The sequence below is a fragment of the Thalassophryne amazonica genome, chromosome 4, assembly GCF_902500255.1.
Source record: "Thalassophryne amazonica chromosome 4, fThaAma1.1, whole genome shotgun sequence".
NCBI classification, from domain to species: domain Eukaryota; kingdom Metazoa; phylum Chordata; class Actinopteri; order Batrachoidiformes; family Batrachoididae; genus Thalassophryne; species Thalassophryne amazonica.
This window is the reverse complement of record NC_047106.1, coordinates 49,464,904-49,487,305: the sequence shown is the minus strand read 5'-3', so window position 1 is coordinate 49,487,305 and position 22,402 is coordinate 49,464,904. Positions and strand designations below refer to the sequence as shown.

General features: G+C 43.9%; 1 long non-coding RNA gene across 1 annotated transcript; it reads right to left on the bottom strand.

Moving 5' to 3' along the window:
• Nucleotides 1–5,604: 5,604 nt before the first annotated feature.
• On the bottom strand, nucleotides 5,605–21,412 carry LOC117509165. Its single transcript, XR_004560284.1, has 3 exons — nucleotides 21,401–21,412; nucleotides 10,809–10,816; nucleotides 5,605–5,714 (listed from the first exon to the last, which is right to left on the bottom strand). It is a non-coding gene; the product is annotated as an uncharacterized LOC117509165 (long non-coding RNA).
• Nucleotides 21,413–22,402: the final 990 nt, after the last annotated feature.

The window sequence follows — 22,402 nt, the reverse complement described above, 5'->3', positions numbered from 1 at the left end:
TTGCGCGCACGTCTTTCATTACAAAACGTCCTTAAACAGTGGAATGTCCGCATAAAGTCCTCATGCCGGCCTCTTCTGAATCTTCTCTGTTCTCTCACGACGTCCTGGGTGAATTAAGCTTTAAATTAGGATGTTTTCAGGTCAAAACAGGCCGACGACGGCGCCTGGAGGCACTGCACGACGTCCTGCTCCGTGGGAAGTTCTTACACCGACAGAAACACCCCATAATCTCTCATCAGCCGTTAAACTTTTCACCGAAAACCAGCTTAATTTCTCAAATAGTGTCCACTCGGATATTCCTCACAGGTCCAGAAAAAATGTGGATAAAGCAACGCAATATTTTTAAAAGGTGTGTGTTGACGGTGCTGGTGGGGGAGCTTCTACCACTTGATCTGGACCCACTACTTTATACTTTTTACCCTGTGGTCTTCAACTCCAACACATTTAACAAAAATTGGTCTGGTATTTTTTTGTACAAGCCTACTGAAAGTCACACATACAATCAGTGGAACAAATAAATCAACAAATAAGAAAAAAAAACATAAGAAAATTGTCATATAAACAATCCTATTGAATTTTGGAATGCAAAAAGTCTGTCTGCTTGTCTGCTCTGCTACTCCACTCAGGTACTTGACCCATTTTCCACAAATATTGGTATATGCATGAAGGTCACGCTTGTAATTTCCCTTAAAGGGTTTATTGTGGCAAATGCTTCTGCTTCATGCTTCTGTTTGGAGCCAAAGGTCAAAATTTGGATTTTCATTTTCTAATGTCCACCAAACCTGCAACATGTGTAGGTGGGCTCTGGAATTGCCCAAGTGAGGTCAGGTTACCAAATGTCAATCACTGGGGTCATGGCCAAAATGTACGTTTTTCCACTCCTATGTCCACCAAATACAGCACACGTATTTGGTGGACATAGGACTGTCCAGCAAGGTCATATTTAGTAAAGGTCAATCAATGGGCTCAAGCTCATGTTTGCCTGTTTGTTTCCTGGCCTGGTCTGGCCTTCTCAGGCCCATTTGCTGATTTGTACCAAACTTGGTATGCCAGTGAAGGTTGACTCTGAAACTGCCCTGACCAAATTTGGAAAAGGTCAAGGTCAATGAATTTGATTTTGAGTCCAATTTGGAGCAAATCTGGCACTGGGATCAAACATCAAATTGCCGTTGTCATCAACAGGTGATAGGACATGTAAAACCAAACATGTAAAACATGCACTATGCCCTGTTTCTCCAATCACAGTCAGTGAAGCCTATAGCTTCTTCTGGGTTGTCTGGGTGTCTTGGTAGCTTTCCTCAGTCTTCTTCTTCTTGCACAGTCACTCAGTTTTTGAGAATTATCTACTCCACGTAGATTTACCGTAGAGTGCCATACTGTTTGTATTTCATCATAATTGATGTAAATAAAGTCCAAGACATATTCAGTGACTTGGAAATGTACATGTATCCATCCCTTGCCCTGTCTGAAGAAAACTGGTGATAAAACTAATTATTTATAGGTATTATACCAAAATGCGCTTTTAGCACAGGTAGCTTTGAGATTACTGAAAGATATTTTTTAAAAAACAGAAGAGTTAATGATGAAATAAAAGCTCTGAGAAGGACAGGAGGAGACTCAACAGATTAGTCAGAAGGGCTGGCTCTGTCCTAGAATATACTCTGGACTCCATAGAGGTGGTGGGTGAGAGGAGGATGTTAAACTGACATCAATTATGGACAACCCCTCTCATGCCTGTGGGAGCCTTAAGCATCTCCTTCAGTAACAGATTGGTGCACAACAGGTGCAAAACAGAACAACTGCAGTCAGACTGCATAATACCTCAAAATGTTTTAAGCACCATTTGCTGATTTTTGCACTATCAACTCCATCTTCAATCACCATGAACAAATGTGCAATTTATCTGGTGCAATACTTTTTACCATATATACAGTACATATATATATATATATATATATATATATATATATATATATATATATATATATATATATATATATATATATATATATATATATATACAGTACATATATATATATATATATATATATATATACACACACACTGTATATATATATATATATATATATATATATATATATATATATATATATGTATATTCTATTTTTCACATAATCTGTTCACGTCAGTATTTATACACCCTCCAGCAAATATTACAATATACGTTAGTCACCTTTCTTTAATGTAAATATTTTTTCTAAGGGGAAAATTGTTTTTTTTCTGTTTTCCCTGTTTTATCATTAGTGTTATGATGTGTTTTTATTCTTGTATTCTTTTATGGTTGTCTTTCTTTTATGGTCATTTTTATTGTGTTTTAAATTTTTAATTGTTTTTTTATGTTGTGTGAAGCGCCTTGAGACGATTTTATTGTGATTTGGCGCTATATAAATTAATAAATTTGAATTTTGAATTTGAATTTTTTCTGGGCTCAATAAAGCTTATCTTATCTTAAAAAGTGTGAAAAAATCACCTGCTTCAACAACTTGCTATTTTTTTTATAGTGTGTGAGAAAAACCAAGGCCTACATAGATTTTTTTTTCTTCTTTTTTTTTTTGTAAGGCAGGAATCGTGAATATAAACAGATGGATGGAGGTCAGTAAAGGTTGTTAGGTCCAGGTGAACTCTGCTGCTGTCAGCGTTCATGCTTTCTGCATTGACTGCCTTTTCCCCTTTTGCCCCCTTCTGTCACACAAGCACACGTGCACACTTGCACAGGCACATTCCTCATGCAGTTCTTTGTAAATCTATTTTTCTTGGAGGTGACTGCTCTAAAAATTTAAATTTTGTAAATCCATCAACACACTGATATTGATCAAATTTGACTGCAATGCATTCAGATATTTAAACAAGCAGAAATTTCATGAAATATCAGATTAGTGTAAATTATATAATTTTGTTGGTGCTCCTTTTTTTTTGCTGAAAGTGAGCATTTGTGTAACACTTTACAGACTGGATAATAATCTCAAGAAAAAAAAAGTCCCATGTCTCTCACATACTGTGCGCCACACTTTGTTTGTGCTAAATCATGAAATCAGCTGGACAGGAAGATTGTGGAGGTAATGTCAATGTGCCCTTTGTCTCCCCCTCATTTCTCCTATCGCTGCGTCTCCTCTGACCTCCTATCTGCCCTCTCTCCCATCCTCATTCCTTTTCAAAGGCAACAAAGAGGGAGGAGGTGTAAATTAAAGTGACCTTGAGTGCCTACTGCCAAGCCACAACATCACACACGCACACACACACACACACACACACACACACACACACACACACACACACACACACACACACACACACACACACACACACACACACACACACACACACACACAGTTTCAGCACCTTTCATATAGTTGGTAATAAAGAACTTTAATAAACACCAAACAATGACAGCATAAAACATGTTCAAACTTTATTACATGTGGTGAAAGAAGCACTCAGATCTTTTACTCAATTAAAAGTAGCAATATCAAGTGTTAGAAATACTCTATTAGTTCAACATTGAAAGTGATACTTTGGTAAAACTAGCAAAATATAAGCATAAAAATGCACTTAAAGTGCAGTGCTGTGAAAAATGTGTGATCCCTTGAGCTTCTATACATTTTAAATTACTTCTGACATATAATAATAATAATAATTAAATTTGATAGAACTTTATAAATCCCTTGGGAAGACTCCCTCAGGAAAAATGAGGTTCCAGCAGTATTGTATAGCAGCATACAGGGTAAGAAGCACACAGAGTATTAAAAGTGAAAATAAAAAATAATTTGTAAACATAAATATACATGTAAAAATAAATGTATAAATGTTGTTGTCCATTCAGCTGCTCCTGTTTTGTTCAGAGTCGCCACAGCAGATACAGCCAGGTTTTACACAGGATGCCCTTCCTGACACAGCTCCAGTGTAACCTGGAGAAACACACAGCCGCTGGTGTTCCAAAGAGGTCTCCCATCCAAGTACTAACCAGGCCCCGCACTGCTTAGCTCCTGAGATCTGATGCGATCAGGCTGACACAGAGCAGACCAGCTGCGCAAACATAAATATAAATACAAAATATAAATACCAGAAATACTACTCGCTACTGGTTTACTGGCTACTCGTGTTCCTCTCCTTCCTCTCCTCTGTCTTCCTGTTACTCCTCCTCCACAAGTGAGGAGTTGTACTAACTGTAATAATATTAATAATAATAATAATAATAATTCAGGCTTCATTGTATTAACATTTCAAAACTTATGCCCTTTAAACTAAAAGTTAAAACAAATCTCAACCATAAATTAAATAAAAAATATCCAAACAATGGGATAATAATGTGCCCCCTTAAGAATAACACAAATAAATAATCACTTTAGTAGCCAGTTTTCTTCAACACATGATGGAATGGATATATGAGCATTTTCCAAATCATTGAATGTGTCTCTGACTTTATTACAGTTTTTGGACTAAGGGTCCCTTCACACATAGTGCGAATTTGGTCGAATTGCGTATGAAGTGCGCATGAAGCAGGAATCGTATGCAATACATGTAAAATCGTAGCTGCCTCTAACACCTTGTGCACATGTTGCTACAACTATTTGCGCACACCAGTGGCTGAAAGATAGAGTGTCCACTGTGAGAGCCCATCGAACCCTCTCGCGGCAGGTGTCGGCCAAGTTCCAGGTGACACACACAAACATCTAACACCACTTGCATGGCATTTAGAAAATGTGTGGCCATTCCCACTGTTAACACGACAACAGTCAGCAGACGATCACTGTGCCCCACAAGTGTGGCTTTGCAAACAGACACAGTGACACACTGATGTGTGCAGTGTGGCTGCTGACAGGAGCAGCTGTGGAGATCTGTGTTTCTGGATGTCCCAGCTGGAGGACACGTACCATGTTTGGATGGTCACCTAACAAACTAACGAACTAACAAATGTCCACTGTGAGGCACGTGTGTCTGCTTGCTGTCATCATGTGGACATACATAAAAACATATATTGCTGTTGCAATGGGCTACAGCAAGTGCCTGTATGCTGTGCACATTGACAAGCTATCCCAGGTGATCCGGTCCATCAGATCGTAACACACAGTGGGCGATTGGAATGTCATGCCACCCATGTGAGCTCTGTTTCACATGATGCGGTCTCTCTCCTGCGGCACGACGTCCACAAGACATGCATGTCAGCAGGACGTGCGTGCAGGGCTGGCTGGACACGCCGCCAGGAGATATGGACATGATAAGAGCACACTGCTTCTCATTCATGTCATTTCATGACTGTACGTCTGTGACTCTGGGTCATCTACAGAGGAACAGACAGCTCATACTTGTATTGCCCGCTTGATAAAAGGGATTCAATAAAATGCAGTGTTTTTGTATGGTGTGGTTTTATTTTTTTAAACTACGTCCATGTCCTTCTTGATATCAGGCATTTTCCCGCACCTTTTACAGGACAGTGATGGTAGCTCAGTGGTAAAGTTTCTGACTGGCAAACAGAGCTTTTGGAAATGCAGGTTCGAATCCCGTGGGTGGCATGTAATTTTTACTTTTTTTATTTTCACAGCGCCGTGAATTGCCCTGAGTTGTATTTATTCATGTGAAGGGGCCCTAAAATTTCAAATCCAAAACTTCTTGTAACAATAGCTAAAACACAATGTGACAATACCTTAAACGCATCTTCTGTTTTGCACCTTGCTTGCAATTCTTCAACACAGTTGCTACAGACCACTACACACAGTTTCCTACATTAGACACTTAACTCAGATAAAATACCTTGTTATCATTGGGGAAACACTTTTAGTGAAAATGCAAAACACATCTGGCAATTGGAAATACTTATGCACACATCTGAAAACACTCACACAGAAAACACCACCAATCAGTCTGACCTTTGGCACTACAAATAGAGCTCATCTAAGATATTTTGTCAAATCTGCAATCATGGAGGCGATAAGACGCAGAGAAAGAGGCAGAGGAAGAGGAGAAGGAAGACAAAGATGAAGACGGATATGTGGACGAGGACAAAGACAAAGAAGAGCAAGAAGGAGAAATGTTTCAGATAAAATTGAACAACTTTAGTGGACCATGTGATCAACCACGGCCTCACAATGAGTGAAGCTGGACAAAGGTTCCACCCAAACCTCAGCCGCCACACAGTGGATAATACTGTCAAGTGCAATATCATTCTGATGTTACCGTACTATGTATGTCAACTATAGTACTGTGAACACTTGTTCTCATTGATTTGATTTGCAATTTGAATTTGAACTGTACAGCACTCTATTTTTCTTTACTTAAGTATTTGTAAGAAATTTCTATTTCTTTGTAAAAAAAAAAAAAAAATGGGGAAATAACACTTTTGCTAAATACTGCAATATAATATTTCAGCTCTTGTCTGAGAAAAAATAAATAAAAATATTTTGATTTCAGTGTTTTGTGTAAAACATACCAGTGTGTTGCTGTTGATTTGAAAGTGCTTCAAAATGGTGCATGTGTGTATCATTTTGTTGCTAGAATGACATTTTTAGAAGAGATTGTTAGGTTTTGATTGTAGGGTTTCACTTTGATAGAGCTGTGAGGGGTTTTACAAGAAGTGTTGTGTCTTATCTTGCTTATGTGTAGAGTTTTGACACAGTGAACCGAATTTTGCAAAATATGTGTAAGCAATCGGCAAAAACTGTAACATCAAAACAATATGGTACCTATTGTATGTTGTAAATCTTTCTGGAGTAGAGGGGTTCTTGACAACTGAGTCGCTGTGAAAGGAGGACAAGAATAACCAACCATGTTTAAAGGTACAGTGTGAAGGATTTAGGGGTGTTTATTAGCAGAAATGGAACATAGCATTCATAACCACCCCTCCATTAGTGAAGGGATGGTTATGTCAGAATGAATCGATGTTTTTTCGTATGCCTAGATTGAAAACTTCATATCTACACAGGAGCACCCACCCAAATCCTAACCACCCATGGAGGCTGTCGTGTTGCAGCTCTATGTTGATACAGTAGCCCAAAGGGACTATGTACTCCGCTTTTCATAATGGACAGCTCGGCCAGAAGACTGACGAAAAAATAAGAGGAATCAGTAGTTGCTGCCCTATGCTGCTGGTCGCTAGTGCAAGCTAACAAATTTGGGCACCTTGAGTTGTGAAAAGGAGGATCATGAAGTACTTTGGCATATGTGAGCACTTTGAGACGTTGACACTGCTGGCTGATTCCAGCAGATTCTAACCAAGACGAAGTGAAGCGAGGCACACTGAATCTGAAATGTGGTAGAATGTGATAACTGCAAACCTGACCAGTTTAATGACATTTGTTCCACCCCCCCCCCACACACACACCTTTCTGTTTCACCCTGTTCTGAACTCGTTCTCCGTCCATCGTGCGGAAAGTTAAACAAACATATGTGGTAAGTCATTCCCAGGGTGCCCCTCTGTAAGGCCGCTCACCCACCTACCGTCCCATCACCCCCTGCATCCCCTCTCCTACTTAGCCCCTTTTCTGCACTCAGGTTTCACCCTGCAGTTTCCTGCTCCTCACACTGACACGCTCTTTAACACTGTTTATAGTACTACTCAAACTGAAGTCTTACAGTGCATCCAGAAAGTATTCACAGCGCTGCACTTTCTCCACATTTTGTTATGTTACAGCCTTATTCCAAAATGGATTAAATTCTTTTTTTTTTCCCTCAAAATTCTACATCCAATACCCCATAATGATAATGTGAAAAAAGTTTTATTTTTTTGAGATTATGGTAAATTTATTTTTAAAAAAAGAAGAAGAAATCACATGTACATATAAGCATTCATAGACTTTGCCATGAAGCTCAAAATCGAGCTCAGGTGCATCCTGTTTCTACTGATCATCCTTAAGATGTTTCTACAGCTTAACAGTTCACCCGCAGTACATTCAGTTGACACACACCTGTCTACATATAAGGTCCCACAGTTGACAGTGCATGTCAGAGCACAAACCAAGCATGAAGTCAAAGGAATTGTCTGTAGACCTCTGAGACAGGATTGTCTCGAGGCACAAATCTGGGGAAGGATGCAGAAACATTTCTGCTGCTTTGAAGGTCCCACTGAGCACAGTAGCCTCCATCATCCATAAATAGAAGCAGTTCGGATCCACCAGGACTCATCCTAGAGCTGCACAGGAAATTTTGCTGAGTAAAATTTACTCTGCTGGGATAGCATTTGATCCCGGTCCAAATAGAGTGAAATATACTCTATCACAGAGCTAAATCAACTGAAAACAGTCTGAAATCAACTCTTATTGGAGTAAAACCACTTGCATTGAACAGATGGTGCCGCAGACCGAACGATCCCCCGTCAGCCCTGCTGTCACTGTGCATGTGTCATTAGTTCACTGATTATCACCTCATTTCTGCTTCATACTGCGCTCCAGTCATCATCTGTCTCAGCGACAGATATCTGAAGCTTTTGTACAACAATCCTGTCTGCATAAATTCAGCATTATTCCATAATAACAGACGAAGGGAAGCGATCAGAGCGCCGCAGCTACACAAGCCGCTAGCTGATGCGTTCATTGCGCGTTGGTCATTTCAAAGCGTCACCGATTCAAGCCTCGTTTCTGCTTAAAACTGACTTTAGAATGATTCAAGAGGTTTTACCTTTATCATCTGATGTTAATAATCCCATTAATCTATTTGATCACTTTGGGTGAAGAGAGTCCCTCTCAGAAGATCTGCTGGACTCCGGAATGACACATGCACAGTGGAGGCAGAGCGGACCAGTGTTTGGGGGGGGGAGCGTTCAGTCTGTGACAACTGTCGAGCTGATTTCACTTTATGAGAGAGTGTAATTTGCTCTATTTAGACTGGGATCAAATGCTATGCCAGCAGAGTGAATTTTACTCAGCAAAATTTCCTGTGTGGCTGCCCATGTAAACTGAGTGATCAGGGCAGAAGGGCCTTAGGCCAATGGTCACTCTGTCAGAGCCCCAGCATTCCTCTGTGGACAGAGGAGAACCTTCCAGAAGGACAACCATCTCTGCAGCAATCCACCAATCAGACCTGTACGGTAGAGTGGCCAGAAGGAAACCACTCCTTAGTAAAAGGCACATGGCAGCCCACCTGAAGTTTGCTAAAAGCCACCTGAAGGACTCTCAGAACATGAAAAACAAAGTTTTCTGTTTTGATGAGACAATGATTGAATTCTTTGGATTGAATGCCAGGTGTCATGTTTGGAGGAAATCAGGCACCATCCCTACAGGAAGCATGGTGGTGGGGATGGGGTTCATCTTTCAGCAGGACAATGATCTTAAGCACACAGCCAAGATATCAAAGGAGTGGCTTCACGACAACTCTGTGAATGTCCTTGAGTGACCCATCCAGAGCCCAGACCTGAATCTGATTGAACATCTTTGGAGAGATCTGAAAAATGGCTGTGGACTGATGCTGCCCATCCATCACAAAGGAGCTTGAGAGGTGCTGCAAAGAGGAATGGGCAGAACTGCCCAAAGATAGGTGTACCAAGCTTGTGACATCATATTCAAGAAGACTTGAGGCTGTAATTGCTGCCAAAGGTGCATCAACAAAGTATTGAGCAAAGGGTGTGAATACTTATTTATATGTGATTTTTTTTTTAATAAATTTGCAAACATTTCAAAAAATCTTTTCATGTTGTCATTATGGGGTTCTGTGAGTAGAATTTTGAGGTGAAAAAAAAATGAGTTTACTCCATTTTGGAATAAGGCATAACAAAATGTGGAAAAAGTGAAACTGTGAAAACTGATGCACTGTAATACACACACATTTTCACATTTGTGCATCATTTGTGTGTGTGTGTGTGTGTGTGTGTGTCCATGCAGACTCTCTGCATGTGTTCTATTTCAGGGTCAATTCAATCTCAGTTCAAGAGGTGAACGGAAATTCCAATTCAACAACCACCATTTCACATTTCATACCTGGGAGCCGAAGCTAAGTGGCACTTCAGGATCACTTAGACATATAAGTTCAGTGTGAGGTACAACGAAAGTTCATGCTCCTTCTTTTGCAAAAAAAAAGAAGTAACAGACACGGCACACAGACAGACAGCCAGACAAACAGACACACGCACAACCTCTCTCTGTCTCTCTCTCTCTCTGTCTCCCTGTGAGTTGGGCTGCAGGATTACTTTCTGTCAGCGGTACGACAGCTGTGTACATCTGGTTGTGTTGGGGCCTCTTACAGCTCAATCGACACATCGTTTTGCCAGTGTCTGGGCCTCCGGACTCGCTGCCACTGCTCACCTCATTACCGACTGAACCACACCTCCATCTGTTTGCTTAATATCTAAATCCTGCTGCAGATTAGTGGAGGAGTCAGACCTGGGGGAGGTGGGGGGGGGGGGGGGGGGGGGTGAGACTATCTGTGAGGGGAAACCAGATCCTGGAGGAAGGGCTTATGCATGGCACAGCGGCTTTTATTAATGATCTCTGGGGGTGGTGGAACGGACAAAAGCTTTCGCTTGTTAAACACTTGCTGTTCTGCTGCTGTGTGCATGAGGATCACAAAAAAGAGAGAGAGGGGGAGAAGGAGAGAGACTATCCTCTGAACTCAGAAAAAAGGACTTCATTCAAAATGTGCTATGTTGATAACAGTCAATCTTTCTCCTAAAAACAGCAAACTAGCAAGTTCTTCCAAGTTCTCCTTTTTTCCCTGGATGTCACCACAGCAAATCCGATATGGATCAGCATGTTGATTTGTCACAAGTTTCACAAGTTTCTGATGCAACTCCACATTGGCATGGGTGGTCTTGTACGGGGAGACTTCTGTTTTTGGAAGCAAGTGCACACTGGCCCCTTGGCCACCACACTGCCTATATAAACGGGCATCAATTCTACAGCGCTTTTCCGTCTGAAGCGGGCACTCAAAGCGTTTTACAATGTCTCACATTCACATACACACTCATACACAGATGTCTGTATGTTGCCTTGTAAGGCATTCAAATGCACACCGGAAGCAACTTGGGGATGAAGGACTTTGCCAAAGGGCCCTTAGTGATTTTCCAATCTAATAATTATTCAAACAGAGGATTCACTGGTCACAAACAAACCTCAAGACCACCTCTATAACCTCAACCTCAACCTGTCAAGTTCAATCAAAATAGTATGATCTTGAGATACAGTTGTGTTCAAAAGTTTACATACCCCTGTTCTTAATGCTGTGCATTGCCCCCTTTAACATCACTGACAGCTTGTAGTCTTTTGTGGTTGTTGTGGACGAGGCTCTCTGGTGGTAAAGCTGCCACTGAATATGTTTCAGACTTTATTTACATCAATTACAAAGAAATACAAACAATATGGCACTCTATGGTAAATCTGCATGGAGGAGACAGTTCTCAAAAACTGAGTGACTGTGCAAGAAGTAGAAGAGTGAAGAAAGCCACCAAGACACCCAGACAACCCAGGAGAAGTTATAGGCTTATGTGGCTGTGACTGGAGAAATTAGGCACAGTGCAAGTTTTGCATTTTGTATCACCAGTTATCCATCTTTATGATGAAGTGGTATAGAGGAGGATTTTCTTAAAAAGAAGACCTGAAAATTTAGCTACAAATTGACAGAAGGTACATCTGAGATCCAAACCTGGATTTGATCTGTTTTGGTGAAAGAAAATCCTTCTCTGTTCTACTCCACTATGAAGCTAAGAGTAGTGATGCAAAATGCAAAGCTTGCACTGTGCACAATTTCTCCAATCACAGCCACATAAGCCTGTAACTTCTTCTGGGATGTCTAGGTGTCTTGATGGCTTTCCTCACTCTTCTCCTTCTTGCACAGTCACTCAGTTTTTGAGAACTGTCTGCTCCATGCAGATTTACCATAAAGTGCCATATTGTTGGTATTTCCTTGTAATTAATGTAAATAAAGTCCAGGACATATTCAGTGGCAGCTTTACCATTAGAGAGCCTCGTCCACAACAACCACAAAAGACTCCAAGCTGTCGCTGATGTTAAAGGGGGCAACACACAGTATTAAGAACAGGGGTATGTAAACTTTGGATCAGGGTCATTTGGGTAGTTCTCTTGTCATTTTCATTTAAAAAGAGGAAACACAGTTGTTTGACAATAAATGACTTCACCCAACCACTAACCATGAGTGAAAAAAAAGTTTTTGTGTTGTCATTCATATTCTCTTAAAAATGGCCAAAAAAGCAAAAATTCTGCCAGGGTATGTAAACTTTTGAGCACAACTGTATCTTAAGATCAAGGTCAAACATACAACCTTACATAAAAGGGCCGATTGATAGGTTTTTAGCCTGATCCAGGAAAAGTAGGGTGTGGTTCTCCATGTTTTGCATTCTGAGAAACCAGCATTTCCCAGCATTGCACCCTGTGACTCAAAAGTTCACACAAAACGTCTGAGAAACGTTCCTTTCTCAGAATGCAAACTAAATCCAGACTTTTTCTGAGTCCAGTTCAAAACTTCTCAATCGCCCCTTGTACGTGTACAACCATGCAAACATATATCAATTTAAGGAACAGTAACTAATTGGACTATGTCTCAAATTAAATTGCATATAAATCATCACATGCAAATTCTGAATGAAAAATAAACACTGATCAGGAGTTTGAGCAAAACTTTTATTGTTACAGTAGCAAACTGGCACCACCAAATAGCCCACAGAAACATTCATATTCCTTTAAATGTTTTGAGTAGTAGTGGTGTAACTAATTATACTGTAAATGATAAAAAAAAAAAAAAAATTTGGAAAACCATGAATAGTTAAACTTTAATTGCCACCTGTAGGTATAGTGTGTGTGTGTCAGGGGGACTTTGCAGATCATTGGTTTACAGTCCATCTTTGGGTGGCAGATTTGGGATCTCCTCTTCTTTCCTGCCCCAGCTGCAGTCTGATAAACCTCAGCCTCCTAAGCAATGTTCTCAAGCGTTGTACGTAGAGGCAACTGTGCGGGGGAAGCACTTCTTTGAACATGTGGGTTTTGCAACTATTCACAGCAGCTCCAGAAACACCCTCCCCTTGTTCTGCTTATGAGGCATCCAGGTACGGTTGATCTCCTTCCCTATCACAAAGGCACTGTAGGAGGACACATCAATGGTGTTGTGGAAGATGACCAAGGGTTAGCGGACAGTCATAATTCTGCAGCTGTAAGTTCTGATCACTTTGACCAGGTTGTCCATGCCTGTTTGTTGTTGTTGGAGGTAAGGATGGTGGCTAGTTTCCTGTCTTCACGGTCACTGATTGGAGCATTTTTTGTTCAGCAGATGCAATACCTGTGCCTTACATGTTTGACACAGCGTTATGCAAATAAATTTTTTATTGTGCAGTGAAACCATAATATATTGTTCTTTGTGGTATGGAGATTTTATTAATTCTGTCCAAAGCTGAACCACTTAACACACATCCCTTCCACCATGTTTAATTCATATGGACCTTGAGTTTGACCTTTTGAGGTCATCAATACTTAGGGCCCCTTCACACATACAACCCCTGGCAAAAATTATGGAATCACCGGCCTCGGAGGATGTTCATTCAGTTGTTTAATTTTGTAGAAAAAAAGCAGATCACAGACATGACACAAAACTAAAGTCATTTCAAATGGCAACTTTCTGGCTTTAAGAAACACTATAAGAAATCAAGAAAAAAAGATTGTGACAGTCAGTAACGGTTACTTTTTTAGACCAAGCAGAGGGAAAAAAATATGGAATCACTCAATTCTGAGGAATAAATTATGGAATCACCCTGTAAATTTTCATCCCCAAAACTAACACCTGTGTTGTGAAAGTGTAGGAACACGGACCCACAACAGGGGGCGCAAATGAACGGACAATGGAGAAGGTAAATAACAAGGTTTTACTGTTGTGGAACGTGCACAACCAATACAACAATTGACAATTTGGGGTTAAACCGAATTCCTCTGGTGTCGTGTGGGCAGGCTCGAAGGTAGGAGACGTCCGTCCAAGTCGAACCGGAACCACCCAGATTTCCTCTGCCACCGAACCCCGGAAGTACTGGAACCGCCAAGTCCCGAATTCCCAGGTGGCCACTGCCTCCGCTCGTCGGATCCGGTACTGCTGGCAAGAGAACAAACACACAGGTGTGGATGCGGCTGCACCCAGTAACACAGAGAGGGGAGAAGCCGTCTCCACCTCACGTCACAATACTGCAGGAAGGTGAGTACTTATCTTAAGTAGACAGCTGTCCTGCAATGCTCAGAAAGGCAATATGATATAGCAGAGATTTGTTACCTCTATCTTAAGGCGATATCTCGGCACTGAGGTGGAGAGCCGTCCTGCTGATATACCTCCGTGCTGAGTGGAACAGCTGTGTCCAATGATGGGTGACAGCTGTCACCCTGGCTGCTCCCGTAAGGCGGCAGCGCCCTCTGGTGCCTGGAGCCCGCACTCCAGGCAGGGCGCCCTCTGGTGGTGGTGGGCCAGCAGTACCTCCTCTTCAGCGGCCCACACAACAGGACCCCCCCCCTCAACGGGCGCCTCCTGGCGCACGACCGGGCTTGTCCGGATGGCGACGGTAGAAGTCGGCCAGGAGGGCCAGGTCCAGGATGAAGCCCTTCTTCACCCAGGAGCGTTCCTCGGGACCGTACCCCTCCCAGTCCACCAGGTACTGAAAACCCCGGCCCATTCGACGGACATCGAGGAGCCGGCGCACAGTCCAAGCCGGTTCCCCGTCGATGATCCGGGCAGGAGGTGGCGCCAGACCCGGGGCGCAGAGGGGTGAGGTGTGATGGGGCTTGATCCTTGACACGTGAAATATTGGATGGATCCGCAGCGAGGCCGGGAGCTGGAGCCTCACTGCGGCGGGGTTGATGACTTTCAGGATTCTGAAGGGTCCGATGTATCGTTCCTGGAGTTTTGGGGAGTCCACTTGCAGAGGGATGTCTTTGGTGGACAACCATACCTCCTGCCCAGGACGATACTTGGGGGCCGGGGCCCGCCGCCGGTCTGCATGTTTCTTCGCCCTCGTCCGGGCCTTCAATAAAGCAGAGCGGGCGGCACGCCACACCCGACGGCACTTCCGTAGGTGGGCCTGGACCGAGGGCACACCGACCTCTCCCTCAACCACCGGAAACAAGGGGGGCTGATACCCCAAGCACACCTCAAAAGGGGAGAGGCCGGTGGCTGACGACACTTGACTGTTGTGGGCGTACTCGATCCAGGCCAGGTGGGTACTCCAGGCCGTCGGGTGCGTGGCTGTCACACAGCGTAGTGTCTGCTCCAGTTCCTGGTTGGCCCGCTCTGCTTGCCCGTTGGTCTGGGGGTGATACCCGGACGAGAGGCTGACCGTGGCCCCCAGTTCCCGGCAGAAGCTCCTCCAAACGTGCGAGGTAAACTGGGGACCGCGATCGGAGACGACGTCTGATGGTATCCCATGCAGACGGACGACGTGGTGGACCAAGAGGTCCGCGGTCTCCTGGGCCGTTGGTAGCTTCGGGAGGGCCACGAAGTGGGCCGCCTTGGAGAAACGGTCCACTATCGTGAAGACGACGGTGTTTCCCTGGGACGGCGGGAGACCCGTGACAAAGTCCAGGCCGATGTGGGACCAGGGGCGATGTGGAACGGGCAGCGGCTGTAGCAGCCCTGAGGTCTTTCGGTGGTCGGCCTTGCCCCTGGCGCAGGTGGTACAGGCTTGGACGTAGTCCCGGACGTCGGCCTCCAGGGACGCCCACCAGAAGCGCTGCCGGACAACTGCCATGGTCCTTTGCACCCCAGGGTGACAGGAGAGCTTAGAACCGTGACAGAAGTCCAGTACTGCAGCTCTGGCTTCTGGTGGGACGTAGAGTCTGTTCTTTGGTCCGGTTCCGGGGTCCGGGTCACGGGTCAGGGCCTCCCGGACGGTCTTCTCCACCTCCCAGGTGAGGGCGGCCACGATAGCGGACTCCGGGATGATGGGATCCGGGGGATCCGACGGTTCCGTTTTGACTTCGTCTTCGTGTACCCGGACAATGCATCCGATCTTTGATTCTTGGTCCCGGGACGGTAGGTAATCCGGAAGTCAAAACGGCCAAAGAACAGTGACCAGCGGGCTTGCCTGGGGTTCAGCCGCTTGGCGGTCCTGATGTACTCCAGGTTCCGATGGTCAGTGAAAACCGTGAATGGCACGGCTGTTCCCTCCAACAGATGTCTCCACTCTTCGAGGGCCTCTTTCACCGCAAGGAGTTCTCGATTGCCGACGTCATAGTTCCGTTCGGCCGGGGTCAACCTGCGGGAAAAATAGGCACACGGGTGAAGGACCTTATCGGTCTTCCCGCTCTGGGAGAGTACCGCTCCTATCCCTGAGTCCGAGGCGTCCACTTCAACCACTAACTGGCGGCTAGGGTCGGGCTGCACCAGAACTGGTGCAGACGAGAAGCGCCGTTTCAACTCCTTGAACGCGGCTTCGCACCGATCCGACCAGGTGAAGGGGACTTTTGGTGAGGTCAGGGCTGTCAGGGGGCTAACTACCTGACTGTAGCCCTTAATGAACCTCCTGTAGAAATTAGCAAAGCCGAGGAACTGTTGCAGCTTCCTACGGCTTGTGGGTTGGGGCCAATCTCTCACCACCGCAACCTTGGCCGGATCCGGAGCGACGGAGTTAGAGGAGATGATGAACCCCAAGAAGGACAAAGAAGTGCGGTGGAACTCACACTTCTCGCCCTTCACAAACAGGCGGTTCTCCAACAACCGCTGTAGGACCTGACGGACATGCCGGACATGAGTCTCAGGATCCGGGGAAAAGATGAGTATATCGTCTAGATACACGAAGACGAACCGGTGCAGGAAGTCCCGCAAGACATCGTTTACCAACGCTTGGAAAGTCGCGGGAGCATTAGTGAGACCGAACGGCATGACCAGGTACTCAAAATGACCTAACGGGGTGTTAAATGCCGTCTTCCATTCGTCTCCCTTCCGGATCCGAACCAAATGATACGCATTCCTAAGATCAAGCTTGGTGAAGATTTTGGCTCCATGCAAGGGGGTGAACACTGAATCCAACAAGGGCAACGGGTATCGGTTGCGAACCGTGATTTCGTTCAACCCCCTGTAATCAATGCATGGACGAAGCCCGCCATCTTTTTTACCCACAAAAAAGAAACCAGCACCCATCGGAGAGGTGGAATTCCGGATCAACCCGGCAGCTAATGAGTCCCGGATGTAGGTCTCCATCAATTCGCGTTCCGGCCGTGAGAGGTTGTACAGCCTACTGGACGGGAACTCACTGCCTGGAACCAAATCAATGGCACAATCATACGGGCGGTGGGGAGGAAGCGTGAGAGCCAGATCCTTGCTGAACACGTCAGCGAGGTCATGGTACTCCGCCGGCACCGCCTTCAGATTGGGCGGGACTCGGACCTCCTCCTTAGCTTGGGAGCCGGGAGGAACCGAGGAACCTAGACACTCCCGATGGCAGGTTTCGCTCCACTGAACCACTACCCCGGACGGCCAATCGATCCGGGGATTGTGTTTTAGCATCCAGGGAAAACCCAAAACCACACGGGAGGTGGCTTGAGTCACAAAGAACTCGATCACCTCCCGGTGGTTACCTGACACCACCAGAGTTACTGGAGGTGTCTTATGCGTGATTGGTGGGAGTAGGGAGCCATCTAGTGCCCGAACCTGCACAGGCGAGGTAAGAGCCACCAGAGGGAGCCCTATCTCCCTCGCCCATCTACTGTCTAGCAGATTCCCCTCGGAGCCCGTGTCCACCAGTGCTGGGGCCTTCAGGGTTGAATCCTCAAACAGGATCGTGACTGGGAGTCGTGTGGCAGGCTCGAAGGTAGGAGACGTCCGTCCAAGTCGAACCGGAACCACCCAGATTTCCTCTGCCACCGAACCCCGGAAGTACTGGAACCGCCAAGTCCCGAATTCCCAGGTGGCCACTGCCTCCGCTCGTCGGATCCGGTACTGCTGGCAAGAGAACAAACACACAGGTGTGGATGCGGCTGCACCCAGTAACACAGAGAGGGGAGAAGCCGTCTCCACCTCACGTCACAATACTGCAGGAAGGTGAGTACTTATCTTAAGTAGACAGCTGTCCTGCAATGCTCAGAAAGGCAATATGATATAGCAGAGATTTGTTACCTCTATCTTAAGGCGATATCTCGGCACTGAGGTGGAGACGCCGTCCTGCTGATATACCTCCGTGCTGAGTGGAACAGCTGTGTCCAATGATGGGTGACAGCTGTCACCCTGGCTGCTCCCGTAAGGCGGCAGCGCCCTCTGGTGCCTGGAGCCCGCACTCCAGGCAGGGCGCCCTCTGGTGGTGGTGGGCCAGCAGTACCTCCTCTTCAGCGGCCCACACAACAACCTGCATCATATCAGATCTGCTCGTTAGTCTGCATCTAAAAAGGAGGGATCACACCTTGGACAGCTGTTGCACCAAGTGGACTGACATGAATCATGGCTCCAACACGATCTGCTCATTGACATTGACCCTGTGCCATGACATTGACCCTATGTGTCTTTTTGCAAGGAATGTTTTTGCAGTTTTTGCTCTATGGCAAGATGCATTATCATCTTGAAAAGTGATTTCATCATCCCCAAACATCCTTTCAATTGTCCAAAATATCAACATAAACTTGTGCATTTATTGATGATGTAATGACAGCCATCTCCCCAGTGCCTTTACCTGACATGCAGCCCCATATCATCAATGACTGTGGAAATTTACATGTTCTCTTCAGGCAATCATCTTTATAAATCTCATTGGAAAGGCACCAAACAAAAGTTCCAGCATCATCACCTTGCCCAATGCAGATTCGAGATTCATCACTGAATATGACTTTCATCCAGTCATCCACAGTCCACAATTGCTTTTCCTTAGACTATTGTAACCTTGTTTTTTTTCTGTTTAGGTGTTAATGATGGCTTTCGTTTAGCTTTTCTGTATGTAAATCCCATTTCCTTTAGGTGGTTTCTTACAGTTCGGTCACAGACGTTGACTCCAGTTTCCTCCCATTCGTTCCTCATTTGTTTTGTTGTACATTTTTCAATTTTTGAGACATACTGCTTTAAGTTTTCTGTCTTGACGCTTTGATGTCTTCCTTGGTCTACCAGTATGTTTGCCTTTAACAACCTTCCCATGTTGTTTGTATTTGGTCCAGAGTTTAGACACAGCTGACTGTGAACAACCAACATCTTTTGCAACATTGCATGATGATTTACTCTCTTTTAAGAGTTTGATAATCCTCTCCTTTGTTTCAATTGACATCTCTCGTGTTGGAGCCATGATTCATGTCAGTCCACTTGGTGCAACAGCTCTCCAAGGTGTGTTCACTCCTTTTTAGCTGCAGACTAACGAGCAGATCTGATATGATGCAGGTGTTAGTTTTGGGGATGAAAATTTACAGGGTGATTCCATAATTTTTTCCTCAGAATTGAGTGATTCCATATTTTTTTCCTCTGCTTGGTCTAAAAAAGTAACCATACTGACTGCCACAATCTTTTTTTCTTGATTTCTTATAGTGTTTCTTAAAGCCAGAAAGTTGTCATTTGAAATTGCTTTAGTTTTGTGTCATGTCTGTGATCTGCTTTTTTCCTACAAAATTAAACAACTGAATGAACATCCTCTGAGGCCGGTGATTCCTTTGCCAGGGGTTGTAGTACGAATAAGTAATAATCAGGGTGAATCACGGCAGAACAGCTCGTATGAGCGAATCACGAAAACATCCAGCCGATGGGCAGGTGTGAACGATCCCGCTGCGACGGTTAAATGGATGCGACGGTGTCGTGCACAAACATGTATGAAACCATTGCAGCGGCAACACAATGCAAGCAGCTGGAGCATGTGTAACCACATGGCGCAGCTGCTGTGAAAAAAATACATGCCACCCATGGGACTCAAACCTGCAATTTACTAAAGCTCTGATTGCCAACCAGAAACTTTACCACTGCACTACCATCGCTGTCCTGTTAAAGGTGCAGAAAAATGGCTGAAATCAACAAGGAGATGGATGTATTTAAAAAAATAAAACCACACACAATATAAAAACACTGCATTTGATTGAATCCCTCTTATTGAGCAAACAATACAAGTATGAAGCGTCTGTTCCTGTGACATCCAGGACTAGAGATGCCAACAGCTGCTGCCAGCCATGCCCCCTGTCCATTCCGCGCACAGCCCAAGGTGTCACTCTGTGATCAGATGAGAGACGCATCACCTGGGGGGAGCACACGAACCACACACACTCCATGTGTTGGGGGGGGTGTGTGCGTGAAACACATGCACACATGTTGTGGGGTAATCCAGCACTCTGGCACGCCATATGTGTACTTGCTACTTGGCAACTTCACAGTCATGGGGCACTTAGACAAATTTCACATCCAGCTTGAAAGTGATTGCTGACTGTTTTCGTACTAACAGCGTAAATGGCTACATTTACTAAGTGCCAAGCAAGCGGTGTTAGATGTTCATGTGTGTCACCTGGAATTTGGCTGATACCTGCCGCGAGAGGGATCGAATGGGCTCTTACAGGACACATTCTGTCTTTCGGCCCCTGGTGTGTGCAAATAGTTGTAGCAACAGGTGTATGAGGCGTTTGGAGGCAGCGTCGATTTTTCACAGTTGGCATGCAATTCCTCCGTTGTGCGCTAGTCAACTTAAATCATGTTATGTGTGAAGAGACCCTAAAGATCAAGTGACTAAGTGACTAGGTTCATATTAGAGTGTAATACTAACCACTGGTGAATTATTAACCAATTTCTCAGACTCTGCTATACTTGATATAAAAATTGGGCCGACCTGTTAACTTGACCTGTGCCATTGATTTTTATCAGATTTTTCTCAAAATCAAATCACTTTGACCTTGGCTGACCCTCAATCATTACACCAAGGTTGCTCAAAATTAGAATACAACTCTGTCCTTCATGCCATTGCAATGTTCCACCCAACACAGTTGTCATTTTTATTCCCACAACTTGTGTTGTTTAAATTGCACATACTCTCATGTGGGCATATTGTTCTGAGCTGTGGTTGGGCTCAGAGCTAGAATGATCTCATCATCCATCACCCACCAAACAGCATTTGTACCTTAGATTTTTTTTTTAACTGATTGAAAGTGTAGCACAGTCTATTTCTTGTATTAAAAGGTGCAAAAGTCAGAAAGCCTCACATTGTTCAAGTTCATGGCACATACCCTGCATACAGGGATGCACAATAGTGCATCACAGGACCATTAAATAAATAAATAAATAGACAGACAGACAGACAGACAGACAGATAGACAGATAGATAGATAGATAGATAGATAGATAGATAGATAGATAGATAGATAGATAGATAGATAGATAGATAGATAGATAGATAGATAGATAGATAGATAGATAGATAGATAGATAGATAGATAGATAGATAGATAGATAGATAGATAGATAGATAGATAGATAGATAGATAGATAGATAGATAGATAGATAGATAGATAGATAGATAGATAGATAGATAGATACTTCATTAATCCCCTAGGGGAAATTCAGGTATCTCGTAGATCACCTGTACTGATAACATGTAACCAATAAAACACAATAGAATTGAACACAAGTGTGAGGTCAGGTCAGGTGCCATGCATCTCTTTATGCACCTCACCATGGAGTCACCTTGAGTCCTGGATTACAACCACTCAGGCACACAACTGTCCCATCCCTACCTCTTGAAAGTAACAATCTTTTTGCTATACAGCCAGGTGAAATACAAGGCATTTCTTTAGACGTCTGCCACCATTGGAGTCCTCAGCACTAAGGCACCATCATTAAATCACTTTGAGCAGATGGAACCAGTTAATCAGTGAAATCACCTGGTGGAGTTGGTGGTTGCAAAGAAAACCTGCACCCTTCTTGGTTCCTTCTGGAATCAGTTTCACACATCTGCTCTAAGGGGTCATGAAAGGCCCATCCTTTACATATATATATATTTTTAATCAGTTACTTCTGCCTGTGTAATAATATTGTATTATCTAGAACAGAATACTTGTATACTCTTTCAACCGTTAATTTCAGTATCAAAGTCTATCATGTATAATAATCCCTCTAAACATGAGAATTGTAATTGTTATTGTCATTATTACATTTGGATACATTTAAATTGTACTGGTTTTAGTTTTAAAAAAAATGTATTTCACAGTAACAGAAAAATTTAATTTAAGTTTTGTGCTTCAGTGACTGGTTCACATTTTCTTTTTAACATTATTAATTCATTTTTTTAACTGTGTTATCTAAACGATGGAACATGTGACAATGTTTATTTATGCATACTGCCCGGTGTTAAATAGACCAATTAAAAACAGGTAAAACAACAGCAGTTACATGTCAAAATAAACATGATTTTTTTTTTAAAGTATATCTTCTTTACATCTTCCATTGCATCGGTGTTGGAAAAAGTGCATCTGCCATTTATAATTTTTAAACCTTGACACAAACACAACATAATTACTTTTTAAATTTTACATTTCATAT